The 14,397-nt window shown below is 39.5% G+C and overlaps 1 long non-coding RNA gene across 2 annotated transcripts in view; it reads left to right on the plus strand.

Moving 5' to 3' along the window:
• Window positions 1-4,378, plus strand: part of LOC142140054 (uncharacterized) — a 41,962-nt gene extending 37,584 nt beyond the window's left edge. For both annotated transcript variants that reach the window (XR_012688278.1, XR_012688279.1), the window contains exon 2: window positions 4,140-4,378. This is a non-coding gene — a long non-coding RNA (uncharacterized LOC142140054). The remainder of the gene's footprint in view (window positions 1-4,139) is intronic.
• The last annotated feature ends 10,019 nt before the right edge of the window (window positions 4,379-14,397 follow it).

A 14,397-nucleotide genomic window follows, 5' to 3' on the forward strand; every position in this document is an offset into this window, starting at 1 on the left:
CTTCGGTCTTCAGTATCACCTTTTATGCTGACGACATTCAACTCTATATCTCCTCTCCTGATCTTTCCTCCACCCTCCTCGCTCGGGTATCCGACTGCCTCTCCGCCATCTCCTCCTGGATGTCCGAGCGCTTTCTCAAAATCAATATCTCTAAAACTGAACTCATTGTCTTTCCTCCGCCCAGACTCCCATCCCACCATGACCTCTCTATTGTCGTCAATAACACCACCATCTCCTCTGTCACCCAACTTCGCTACCTGGGTGTCACCCTCGACTCCTCTCTCTCTTTTGCCCCCCCCACTTCCAACTACGCAACATCGCCCGCATCCGTCGTTTTCTCTCTCAGGATGCCGCCAAAACTATCATCCATGCACTCATCATCTCCCACCTCGATTATTGTAACCTCCTCCTCACTGGCCTCCCCCATTCCCGTCTCTCCCCCCTCCGCTCTATACTCAATGCGGCCGCAAAACTCATCTTCCTCTCATGCCGCTCCTCCTCTGCCTCCCCTCTCTGCCTTGCCTTACACTGGCTCCCCTTCCCCTACAGAATCCTTTTCACCACCACTACAGAATCCTTTTCACCACCACTTACAAGGCTCTCTCCAACTCTACTGCCCCTTATATCTCTAACCTCCTCTCCATTCACACTCCTGCCCGCTCCCTGCGCTCAGCCAATGATCGCCGCCTCTCCTCCACTCTTATCACCTCTTCCCACTCCAGAATCCAAGACTTTTCCCGTGCAGCCCCCTTCTCTGGAACGACCTCCCTCGTTCCATCCGTCTCTCTCCTACTCTGTGCTCCTTCAAACGTGCGCTCAAAACTCACCTCTTCCTCAAAGCGTACCAACCATCTACTTAACCCCATCTCCTCCCTTTAGCTCGTCCTCCCTTCTCTCCTCTTGCCGTAACTGGCTCCTCTTGTGCCTGGTCTGTTTACCCTCCCTTAGGATGTAAGCTCGTATGAGCAGGGCCCCCTCCCCTCCTGTCTCCATACCTGTTCTTCCGCTCCGTCTTTACTGCATATGACTGGCCGGAGTTTCTGAAGTATTGGTATTTTTTGTTCATTGTTCTGTATGGTTTCACCCTGTATAGTCTACTGTTAGTACTGTGTGCGGCGCTGCGGATACCTTGTGGCGCCTAATAAATAAATAAATGATAATAATAATAATAATAATAATATAAACACCATGCTTTTATGGATGCTGGCCTAATGGTGTAGTCAGTCACAGAAAATAGATGTTGTATTGTTCCTCCAAAAGATTAAGCTACTGCAGGAAGTAAAATAGACAAGATACACAACCTTCATTGGCGAGAAAGCACAACAGAGAAGAAAGTGAAGCACCAGATGTGAGTTCTGCAAGGCCCATGAATGTCATGAAAACTCAAATCATATTGAATGCTCTTTGGACCAACAGATCAGGGAAGGAGGACCCCACTTTGAAGTATTGCGTAGAGCAGTTGTCAATCTCTTACCGGAGAGACAGTTATCTTTTCACGGAAGTGACAAGACTATGAGTTAAAAGTATAATGGTAATTATCTTTGGAGTATAAAATTGATAGTATATCTTGACTATTTTCTGGTAAACCACATAAAAAGTTTAGAAAGAGTGGATAAAGAAAGAATATCGCTCCTCAACCATTGTCATCATCTGTACAACCTTCCCTTCTCTACCATCTGCCTTCTGTCTGCAGCTTCCCTTTCTGTCTCCTCTCTGTACCTTCTTCATTAACTTTGTATGTCCTTGCTCTATATCTATGTATGCTTTGTTTTCTGCATGATTTTTTATACAACACTGCATAGTTTTGGGGTGTCTTATAAATAAACAATAATAATGATGATGATCATCATCATAGGAAAGTAAGTAACTAATTTTGCTAAGAAAAACTCACATTCCAAGTATCTCTCAGTGTATGTTGATTAAACTCCAGGGGGTAAATGTATCAAGCTAGAAAAATCGCTAGAGATCAAAGTCCCGACTGTTTGCCACTCCAGCTAAACAAGTCTCAAATGTATGAAGCTGTGATTAAGAAAACTCTCCTGAGTTTGCTTTAAAAATCACTAGATGCAACACTCTGCTTTATAGCTGCGAGATTAGTAAACACATCACTGTTACACTGCCCTGTCTATAGAGCCGGAGGTCCGGTGGATTTCAAAAGTTAAAAAATAGATAAATGTTGAAAAAAATATGTGTGGGGTCCCCGCTCCAAGCACTATTAACCCTAGTGCTGCCAGCCTACTGCTGGTTGCGGGAAAATCAGGAAGAAAATTCACATACACCCACTGCCCAGGGGTGTAGGAAGAGCCCTATTATTTTCAGCACTGGGCTGGTTATTCCTAGAAGGGGGAAGCCTGCAAGTTTTATTTTTGCAGACCTCACTCCCTAGGGAATCCAGCCCAGTCCTGAACAGCCTGGGGTTGGTTTGTCATTATGGCAGGGGGAACCCTGCAACGTGTCCCCCTGCTATAGTGCCACCCACCCCAGCTGGTTTGCCTAGTGCTGGTTGCTTGAAAATCGGGGGGACCCCACGCAAATTTTTCCCGATTTTCCCACAACCAGCAGTAGGCTGGAAGCACTAGGGTTAATAGTGCTCGGACGGGGGGACCACACACATTTTTTTTTTCAACATTTATCTATTTTTTACTTTTTGCAGCTATTGGGACCTGCGACTCTATAGGCAGGCAGTGTAACAGTGTTGTGTTTACTGATCTCGCAGCTAGGATGCAGCGTGTTGTCTATGGAATGTTTAGCATAAATACAGGAGAGTTAGCTAAACAGGGGAGAGTTGGCTAAACACGGGCATGTTTGAAATCCTAGCAAATCACTAGAGATGACCAGCGGTTTTGAAGATCAGAGTAAAAATCATAGATTAATACATCTGGCGACTTGGGAACTAAAATCGCGGGTTATCACCCACGATTTGCTGCGATTTTTAATCGATGAAAGAATCGGAGCTTGATACATTTACCCTCAGATGTAACCAATGTTGCATAGTTTAGTGTTATCTAATATATAAATGCTTAGTGGCGTCTGTGTGTGTGTGGAAAAAAAAACCCAGGTTGCAGCGCCACCTGCTGGGCAGAGTTATACACTGACCTACTAAATTCTTAGTGTGTGTGGGAAAAAAAATTCAAAAAGGGCTGAAATTTGGTAGGGCTCAAACTCATTTTCGTGAGGTAATTTTACCTCATGGACACACATGTGTAGAGGCGTGCGTTAGTGTGTGTGTGTGTGTGTGTGTGTAAAAAACTATTTTCTCAGAAAGGGCTCATCCAATTGACCTGAAATTTGGTATACTGACATTATTTGACAAAAAAATTAGAATATTCAAGTCAGTTAACTTCCATTATCCCCCCTTCCCCCCGTGGGAAGGGTAGTAAAGGCTAAATTTACAAGTTGAGGGGCCAAATTCATTTTCGTGAGGTAATTTTACCTCATGAACACACATTAAAAAGGCCGCTTGCGTCGGGAAGTAACGCTCTTCCCCTGAGGAGGCCTGGGCTAGGCCCAAATGCATGACAATAACCTTTTTAAGACCTTAAGTAGCTTGATTTGACTAGAATGCATGAGTATCATGCACGGGTTAACTTGTTGTAAGATATGTTTGGAATGGCGGTGGTAGACAATTACTCGGCACTCACAATGCTGACACACTCCACAATGACGAAAAAATACAAATTGCTATAACAGCGACAACCTGAAAATATGGACTTACCATCTAACAGACAGGCAGTATTTCCGGCACGTTTAATTACTTCCACACTTTGAAAAGGCGACTTTCGACATTCCTACAGCAACAAATGACGTCACTTGTAATGGCCAGAGTGAAAACGGCGCTTTTACAGCGGCAATGGCCAGCACCTGTATAATGTAATCCAGGTGCTGGATTGAGGCTTTGAGAAAGTCCACAAAAGAGTGGCCGAAAGGCGTCGCCTATATATCTATATAAAAACTTGATCTGCAATATTTACTATTCAATGCTCTAAGTCCTGTCGAAGTAATAATTAACAAAATATATATTTATCAAATATAAAGTTATATATTACTAATACAGAACTAATATAGAACTAATCTAAGTTTATGTGTCTGTGCTTTTAAGAGGAAAAGTATTGACATTTATTTTACATATTACACAACAGAGGACGAGAGACACGCGTCCTGTAAATCTCTCTTACTTCACAATGATCGGACAAAGCCAAGAACATGTTTGCTCAAAATAAGATCAAAACGACCCTTCCAAAAGACTCCTCCGAGAACATGTCACTTTAATGATGAAATGTTAGCTTTGACCTGGGTCAAGAGGTTTGGTTTGGCAAGTACAAGTAAAGATTTTGGCAATGATATGTAACATTTTCTATAAAAGAATGACTTAATCAAATATAGATTGTCATTCCATTCTATGGTCATATATTTTTGGAGGTTTCAAAATGTAATACAGGTTTAATATAAAACAAGAAAGGGTTTAGAGAAATCAGGTAAAAAATGCTCATAGTGTTGTTATTGTGGGATATTGTTTTTTTGCTGACACGATGCAAATAGATTTTAATAGGGATTATTAATGATATATGTCCCAATACATTTAGGCTAAGGGTGTGTTTTTCATCCAGCTGGTAAAGGGTTCCAATTAGGACAATGAGTATAAGAGGAATGTTACCTGGAGAGGTGGTTTTTCATTGTGAACTGGACTTTACACAAAATGTTGCTGTATTTTTCCTCTAAAGAAAATACTGTGTAGGTAATGAAACGCGTTAGCTGAAGACTTACACGCTGTTCCACTAAATTATTTTTATTCATTTATTCATGACTGACCGGGAAAAAAATCACTTTGCAGAAACCTTGCAAGGAGTTCTTAGTGGAATTTCAGACATCAATGCGTAAAGTGGCCCAAATATCCTTTGTTTTGTGCACATATTTGAAGGAAACAGAACATCTCATCTGCCGACTGTAACAGTACCTACGACTTGCTGCAGCAAGCGGCCGGCGGATTAACTACATGTCAGGTAATTCAAGTTCTACACTAATGTGCAATATCTGATTGGAACTGGATTATTATATCCTATTTAAGTACTTTAGATCACTCATCACAAAAGGTACACCTTTGGATAATAAAAGACTTTATTTTATCTATTTACATCAGCACATGACTTTCCCTAATAGTCTCTACATGTCATTTTCTTAGTTGAACTTCCATTAGTGATCTTGGAGATTACAAAATCAAATGAGTTCTTGAGTTCTATCATTTTTCAAAGTTCTTGGAACAGCGTTGTTATCACAACTTACACTTGTGTTTTTTTTTTTTTATCATCTTGAGCTCACATTCAGTCATTTTTTATATGTGTGTTATATGTGTATTCTTATTTAGATGCGATACTGTTTATATATCAATAAATTTTATCTAATATACCTTTCAGCATCGTGTTTGGCATGATTATATTTTGACCAGTTGCAGCGCTGTCAATTTTTCCGTTTGTTTATAGATCTGTGCTCTTCATCTGGTCCTCTAGCCGTTTAGAGAATGACAGCACAATATGCATTCATTCATTCATTCCTGCACACTGCGTAGCCGCCTTGTTATAGCTATGCACACATCATAATGAATTTCTCAAATTAAATATTCAGGGCTAGATTTACTAAGCTGCGGGTTTGAAAAAGTGGGGATGTTGCCTATAGCAACCAATCAGATTCTAGCTTTCATTTTGTGGAAAGTACTAAATAAATGAAAGCTAGAATCTGATTGGTTGCTATAGGCAACATCTCCACTTTTTCAAACCCGCAGCTTAGTAAATCTAGCCCCCAGTCTCAGAACGAATTAACAAATTATTCCATCTACAGCACTTTCTATATTTAGTCACAAGAGATGTTTATTGTCGGCATCGGCTGAAAAGACCTTGGACCTGATTCATTAAGGATCTTAAATTAAGAAGTTTCTTATTTAAGTCTCCTGGGCAAAACCATGTTACAATGCAAGGGGTGCAAATTAGTTTTCTGTTTTGCACATAAGTTAAATACTGTCTGTTTTTTCATGTAGCACACAAATATCAACTTTAAATTTCAGTGTACAAATAAGCTATCAAGTATTTGTGTGTTACATGAAAAAAAAGTCAGCATTTAACTTATGTGCAAAACAAAATACTAATTTGCACCCCTTGCATTGTAACATGGTTTTGTCCAGGAGACTGAAATAAGAAGTTTCTCAAGTTAAGATCCTTAATGAATCAGGCCCCATGACTCTGTAAACCCTATAGAGATCGTGATCATGAGTGCATGGTCAAAATTGACTGCAAATGACTGGAAATTAGTGTTAGTGAGGTTAATAATAATGTACGATCAAAATTATGTGATTTTAGCATATTTTAGGAGTTTTTCTAAAAAATCCAAAACCAAAACACACGAGGGTGGTTTTGCCAAAACCAAAACATGAAGCTAATCCAGATCCAAAAGCACTTAACGGGGGTCAGTGAGCATCTCTAGTGCATGCATACTACATGTTCGGAAGGTGATTGGAACGAGAATATTAAACAATACGACCAACCAAATGGAACAACAATCCGCACTTTGGAACGACTGATGTTCATCGTGTAAGTATACACCCTAATGCAATATGTGGCCGGGTGATTGGCTCGATAATCAGCTGAAAAACCTCCAGTGTGTACCTAGCTTTAGACATTGGATTTGCTAATCTGTCAATTCTAGAACATCATCCTTTCCAGATTTAACAAAAGGAGCAAAACATTGCTATCCGCAACCATTGATCTTAAGGTTGCTGTACATTTGATAGAATCCTTTGCTCATTTCCTAGATGCTGTGTGTGAATGCTTGATAACTTTGAGAGGGGAGCAGAAGCAGCAAGTGGTAGATCAGACTTCAAAGTAACTTCTGCCAGGAGGAAAATGAGATATGTGGATAGTGATGACTCAGAAGCAACTGTATTATGTGGAGGAGAAGAATTGGAGATATACTTATGTATAATTGATTGCCTTAAAAATTAATGACAGAATTGCCGCTTATCTATTTTTTAAGGTTGTGCTAAGCTCTTGCAGATTGATGGACAAAGGGATTATAGGAGAGGCCACCAAATTATCCACAAGGCCTAGACAATGAAGTATCTCCTTCAAAAAATTCTTCACAAATCAGTTCATAAAGCTTAGCAGAGGAAAAGGCTGTCAAACCCCGTTCTCAGGAGCAAAGCCTTTCAACAAAAGATCAAGGATGTTTCTCCTAAAGTATCTATTTCTCTAAGAATCCTCCTTTGTTTAATGGTCACAAACTGCTCAGAAGAGCGTTCGTTCAGCAAATTAACACTTATATATAATAAACGGTGATTAGCAATGCAAGTTGAGCTGCTAGAGGCATAAACACTATGACACTTCTTCGAAACTTTTCCCAAGCTGACTTTTGTTAGGCTAAAGTTGCTATTTGTTTGAAGTTGTTCCACATTTGCCTGTATAAATGTCAGTTTCATGACAGACACCTCATACTTTTCTTCTATTTTCACACTTTAGTGAGCACTGTTCAGTCAGTAATGTACAAAGTTCCATTTAGTTCCCATGATTCATAGCATTCAAGACGTGCTCCATTATTTGCAGAGCTACTTGTAAGGTATCTCAAGACTGTGGCAGTCCAATGTGAATGATGTCACTATCCTCCTAATTCTATGTTCTGGCGATACGGTCAAGTCCCCCTGGGGAAGCCCGGTCTTAAGTGTTGTGGGCCCTCCAATCCCGTAATCTAGCTCCGAACAAAACAAAAGATTTAAAGAGTCAGAAAGTAGAACTTTGTGGCTTAAGATAATTCTCCTATTGAAAGGACATTAGTAGTCAGAACACAGCTACAAGTTTGAAAGGAGTACAGATGATCTATTATTCATATAGTGGTTTATATGACTCATTTGGTGCATTTTTCATAGTACAGTTTATCTGCAATTATTTGGTCAGATAGAAGAGAAATTTGATAAATATAAAGAAACTAAATAAGCACACGTGCAAATGTGTAGTATTGTAAATGAAGTGTCAGTTAAACATATGGGGCCTGATTCATTAAGGATCTTAACTTGAGAAACTTCTTATTTCAGTCTCCTGAACAAAACCATGTTGCAATGCAAGGGGTGCAAATTAGTATTCTGTTTTGCACATAAGTTAAATACTGACTGTTTTTTAATGTAGCACACAAATATCAACTTTCACAAATATTAAATTTCAGTGTACAAATAAGCTATCAAGTATTTGTGTGCTACATGAAAAAACAGTCAGTATTTAACTTATGTGCAAAACAGAATACTAATTTGCACCCCTTGCATTGCAACATGGTTTTGTTCAGGCGACTAAAATAAGAAGTTTCTCAAGTTAAGATCCTTAATGAATCAGGCCCAAGGGGATTATTTAGCCATTTACATTTGGCAGACTTGCTGGACTATCTGAGCAGTGACCATTTTTACCAACCTCAAAAAGTAAATACAACAAGCTAAATAACCTCTCGTCCAATGTGGTGAAGCGAATGTCTAGTGGATCGTTTGCTATTATGTTTGCAACGTCAGCGCTACAGACAACTGGGGCCCTAAGGATCCTGCTTCCTGAAGTGAGTGTTCACTATATTTATAGTATATTTATAACATGATCTTTAATGGAAGAGTGCTTATCAAAAAAAATTATCTGTTACAGGTATTAGACCATGTTTTACTAGCATATTAAACACGAGTACAGCACATATAAACATGTTGACAATAGAACCCGTTATTTCTAATTCCACTATATTTATGCATGTTTTTAACTAGCATTCTGATTGTGTTGTGTTTTTCAAATACATTTTGCTCTATCCATATGTGTTAACTGTGGGGAAACGCGTTGGAGCCCACAGTGACCTCTAATAACCTCAAAATGCCTTTCACTTTTTACTGGCAAAAAATTCAAGTGGTTATGAAACTTTATTGTGGCAAGTTTTCTTTTTCCTTTTTCCCTGAAATCAAACATTTGGAAATCAACCTCTAAATATCTTGCATTTGTCCCTTGTATTATAAGAACAACGGTAGTAATGCAATTTGCTAAATTGATGCTTGAAAGCTTAAAATGTATCTTGTCCTTATTACATAAAAATAATTCCTTTTCAGCAATAAAGAATCTCTAATTGAACGTAACTTTTAAAACTACTAATTGACACAAAGTGAAAGAGAATTAAGACCACCTATGAAGACACTACATACTCTACATCAAATGATACAGAAATCTAATGTCAGACTTTGAAGAGTTTGAAGAGCTTTAAATGTAATTACAGAAGGGAAATTTAGGTTACAGTTGAAAGGAAACAAAGTAAATGTCAAATGTTTACAACCATCAGTTCCACAAGTAACAAACACCATTGCCCTCAATAACACATAGGTTCCATGGCCCAGATACTCTAAACTATCTTATTGAATGTAAGGGAACCGCAACAGTTTGTTAATGCCTTTAAAGTCTCCTTAGCACTTAGAGGCTTTGCTCTAAAATAAATACGGTCCCCCAGGATCCGGCATCTGTATAATCCTAAAAAGGGTTACGTGGCCTGGTCCTATCATCAGCCCCTTAAAACCGGCAATGACATCATCATCATCTATTTTTATAGCGCCACTAATTCCGCAGCGCTGTACAGAGGACTCATTCACATCAGTCCCTGCCCCATTGGGGCTTACAGTCTAAATTCCCTAACATACATACACACACAGACAGAAAGAAAGAGAGAGAGACACTAGGGTAAATTTTAATAGCAGCCAATTAGCCTACTAGTATGTTTTTGGAGTGTGGGAGGAAACTGGAGAACCCGGAGGAAATCCACGCAAACACGGGGAGAACATACAAACTCCACACAGATAAGGCCATGCTAACCACATGGTCGGGAATTGAACTCATTGAACTCATGACGCCAGCGCTGTGAGGCAGACGTGCTAACCACTGAGCCACTGTGCTGCCCGAGTTTATAAATGAATATCAGATGGATATAAGCAAGTCTGACCCTTTCCCCACAAGGCACCAGTGTTGGATGAGAATCAGACACAGTTTTATTAATTATAACCTCGGTATAGAACCTTGCCATATCATAAGCAAACCAAAACATTTGCTGATACAATTCTAATATGAACCAGAAATAGCAGCAGGCATGTGGGCCAGTCTTCTATAAACTGTTCCATCTCTGGCACAAATCTGTCCACCAATTGTCACTAACAAACAAAAGATGACTTGTTGATACCCTACAGTTATAACAATGAAGGAGCAGTGGATGGGAACAACAAGCTCTATATAAGGTGCCAAACTGTCCTAAACTCAGTTATAAAACCTCCGAACCTATCCTAATCCTAACCCAGCCATGCATGCAGTCCCACACATTGACCCCTTCCTACAATCTAGGCCACATTCCTAAATAGAGATTTCCCACTTGACGGAGAAATTATGCTTGGCGATTGGCTGCCACAGCTTACCTAACTAGTTACAATGCAAAAACAATTTATAACTGTTAATTTATAAATTGTTAAGTAATACTTGCCAACTCTTCCTGAATGTCAGGGAGACTCCCTGAAATAGGGGGGATCTCCCTCACTCCCTGAAGAGTCTGGCATTCTCCCTGATGCTGAGCCAGTACAAGACGTGGTTGGCTTCTCCATCTGTGACATGATGACACAGTTCAGAAATTGTGTCCTATGTCCATATATTGTTGCCTATGGAGGTGGCCATTTTCATGGAGACCAAGATTTAATCAAAGACTGACAGGTAAGACAACATGACTTCAGTAATAGAGACAGAAATGTAAAAGACACTTCAGTCTCTAGAGATTCATTAGCTGCTTTTCTTTAACGCATAGTTGCCTACTCTCCCGGAATGTCCGGGAGACTCCCACATTTCTGGGAGACCTCCCGGGCTCTCGGGAGAGCAGGGCAACCTCCTGGGTTCTCACCCGCACAATAGATAAGTGGCAGGGGCGGAGCTTAATAACGCAAATATCGCATCATCTTGGCCAAAATGATGCGATTCATTAAACCCTGCCCTCACACGCCCACTTCCCCCGGGATCTTCCTGAAGCCAAGGTGGAAAAGTTGGCAAGTATGTGTTAAGTGTACCTTAACAATTACTTTACCTTATAACTTAAGTTATAAGTTAAAGTGTACCTGTTGCCTACATGAAGTGGAGGCAGCCATTTTGTGGCCTGAAGCAATAGTGTAAAGATAGGATACATTACCATGTATATTCTTTAAGCTTACAAAATGGCTGCCTCCATTGTGCAAGAGATAGGTTCAATTTAAGTTTAAGTGGGTTTTGCATGTATAAAATAAACTAAGGCTTTTTTTTTTCTTGTACAATACATTTTACATATGAACAGTAAGGTTGTCTTGGAGATTACTATTTTTATAAGTACTATTACAATGAACTAATAGCTTGCTGCATTATGTTATAATAAAGGAAGCATATTATAAAACAAATATACTGAAAATTGCTAAGACTATATAGAGACTTGTAATTATATCATATAAACTCATTGGCTGAGGTATTTTACGTACCAGTGGCACCATTTGGAAACACAAACTGGGAATTTGATGAAATGTTTTCCGATACATCTCCTGGGTCGTTATCCACAGATGTTCTAGAATCTCCAGGTATTGTATAGATGAAAGAAGTTCCTTCAAAGAACAAACGGTTAGAAGAGTCAGATAAAAATGAAGAAAGTATAAAAATAAAAAAAGTAAAAGAGAAACTTTACATAACCTAAAATAAGTACCAGCAGATCATTAAGAATAAAAATCATTAAATGTACAAAAATGTTGTTTATGCTTATACTACGTCTGGTTTATACAGAATTTACTTTATTCCACAGCAATTAGCAGAGCACTGAATAAAGATGAAGATACTTCTAAGCAAATGTAAAACTTTTGTTGTTATTGAGCTTATAGGTGTACAATGTAGAGATGCTCAGGTTCAGTTCCCCGAGAACCGAACATACCCGAACTTAGCAGATCCGAGTACCGACCCGAGCCGGCTCGGTACCTTTGCACTTTTTTGGATTTGAAAACGAGGCAAAACGTCATTGTTACATCGTCGGATCTCGCGATTTTTGGATTCCTTTTTAAGATCCAACATAACGGGTAGGACGGACCCCATTTTTCTTTTCTGCCACTGCTGTGTGCTAATGTGTCCTAGATGTGCTAGGAACTGCCATGTGTTTGAGTCATTGCTCTGTCGCTTACCATCCAGCCAGGTCACTGCAGTCTTTGTCCAAAAGTGTATGAAAATAATATTGCGATCTGTGAGGTGGTCAAAATTGACTGCAAATGACTTGAAATTAGTGTTATTGAGGTTAATAATAATGTAGAAACAAAAAAAAGAGCAAAATTATGTGATTTTAGCACATTTCAGGATTTTTTCTATAAAATCCAAAACCAAAACACACGAGGGCGGTTTTGCCAAAACCAAAAACCAAAACACGAAGCTAATCCAGATCCAAAATCAAAACCAAAACCAGTTCACGGGGGTCAGTAAGCATCTCTAGTACAATGACATTTCACCACTCTCTGACTATGTTAGTACTGCTATACTTTAAATCTCCCATCTACATTATGTGTATATTGGGCCTCATTTAGCTGTGTGTCAATGGAGTTTTACAGATACGCATCACTGTACCGCACATGTGCACCAAAATGCGTCGGGTCCTAGATTTGGGCCTATCTTAGCCTTGTGGAACCTTATTCCTAGTTAGGCAGAATAGGAGCGGGCAAGCATTAGCTGAGTACAGTAAGGACATGTTTATGTAAGTGTAGCATTCCTCCTGGAGATGTGACATAATTAGCCTTTGAAGCATCCTGGACACATCTCCTAGGAGGTGCATCTCGTACAGGTACTGCTGTAAAGATATGCAAAGATGATGATGATCTAGACTAGTACTATCAAATCACTCTACGTATTCTTTTTCATTTCTGTCTGCTACCGCAAGAAAAAAGATACACATACAAATGTGTTTTCAAAGGAATGTGTGGTGTGGTCATTGTATGCTTCTGAATGATGCCCTATACAGTTTGGAATTGTCTGATATTACTATTTTGTTTCAGAGCTGCTTTGCCTTATCAGCTTCAGTCTACAGTGTTCCTCTTCATCGGTCTCATTCCTACCATGCCAGACTCCGGTAAACAAAGTGTTTCTCTTCTTTGTTCGTCCTCGCTTCAGTATTTTTCTATCCGGAATTACAGAGTCAATTATTTTATTAAATGTATGTTCACTGATAAATTACCAGCTGATAGGTATTCAGCAATATGTACTTTGTTTAATGGCTCCCCAGTGCTCTGTTTTTGGTTTACGGTGGCGTCATATATAATTTTTATGGTTTACATGTAATGTAGGTCTTCTCAAAAACACAGTAGAGCTTAACTCGGCCACCGCAGAGGTGACAGAGGTTTGCAGCACTGGAAGAAGGGGAAGGAGGACCAAAACATGCTGCATGCTAATATTTACTCACATTACTATCCGTACAGGTCCTTGTTCCAGCATGGCTACTTCACCGGACAGGTCCGCTGATGGATGGCCGTGCAGCCATCCCAAGCCATGTGGGCAGTACGATGGTTCAGTGGTTAGCACTTCTGCACTGGGGTCATGAGTTCGATTCCCAACCATGACCTTATCGGTGTGGAGTTTGTATGTTCTCCCCGTGTTTGTGTGGGTTTTCTCCGGGTGCTCCGGTTTCCTCCCACACTCCAAAAACATACTAGTAGGTTAATTGGCTGCTATTAAATTGCCGTTAGTCTGTGTGTCTGTGTATGTTAGGGAATTTAGACTGTAAGCCCCAATGGGGCAGGGACTGATGTGAATGAGTTATCTGTACAGCGCTGCGGAATTAGTGGCGCTATATAAATAAATAGATAATGATGATGAAGGCATAGGTGGAGGAAAGAGTGAGAATGCTTTGCTCTTTCCTTCATATTTTACAAGATACATGGACTCCTACGTTTTTAACTAGATACTTGTATACAAAGTAAATGTTATATTCTGGTATGTTATATACTGTACCATGACCAGTAATGGTTCATTCTGTAAATATATTTTAATCTTATTGTACATTTATTTGTTATTTCAATAAAAGAAGATTAAAATAAATAAAAGTTGGCTAGTGTTATATCAATATCAATAGTATTTCAGTAGAAGCCTGGAGTCCATTGCATGAGTGGATCTTATTAAGCAAAGCTCATAATAGTGTTGTAATCTTTGCAAAGGACAAACAGTAGTTAGTATATATCTATTTTAATCTTTGAGTCTAGTAATTGACGTATGACCTCAGCATTAGACTTCAAGGCCTGTGTATCCTTTGTTGAGCCTAAATCAACTCCGGCTTCATCAATAACATACTTTTCTTAATTCATAATTAGGATGTAATCCCCCAGTCATTGAAATGTGA

The sequence above is a fragment of the Mixophyes fleayi genome, chromosome 2, assembly GCF_038048845.1.
Source record: "Mixophyes fleayi isolate aMixFle1 chromosome 2, aMixFle1.hap1, whole genome shotgun sequence".
NCBI lineage: Eukaryota > Metazoa > Chordata > Amphibia > Anura > Limnodynastidae > Mixophyes > Mixophyes fleayi.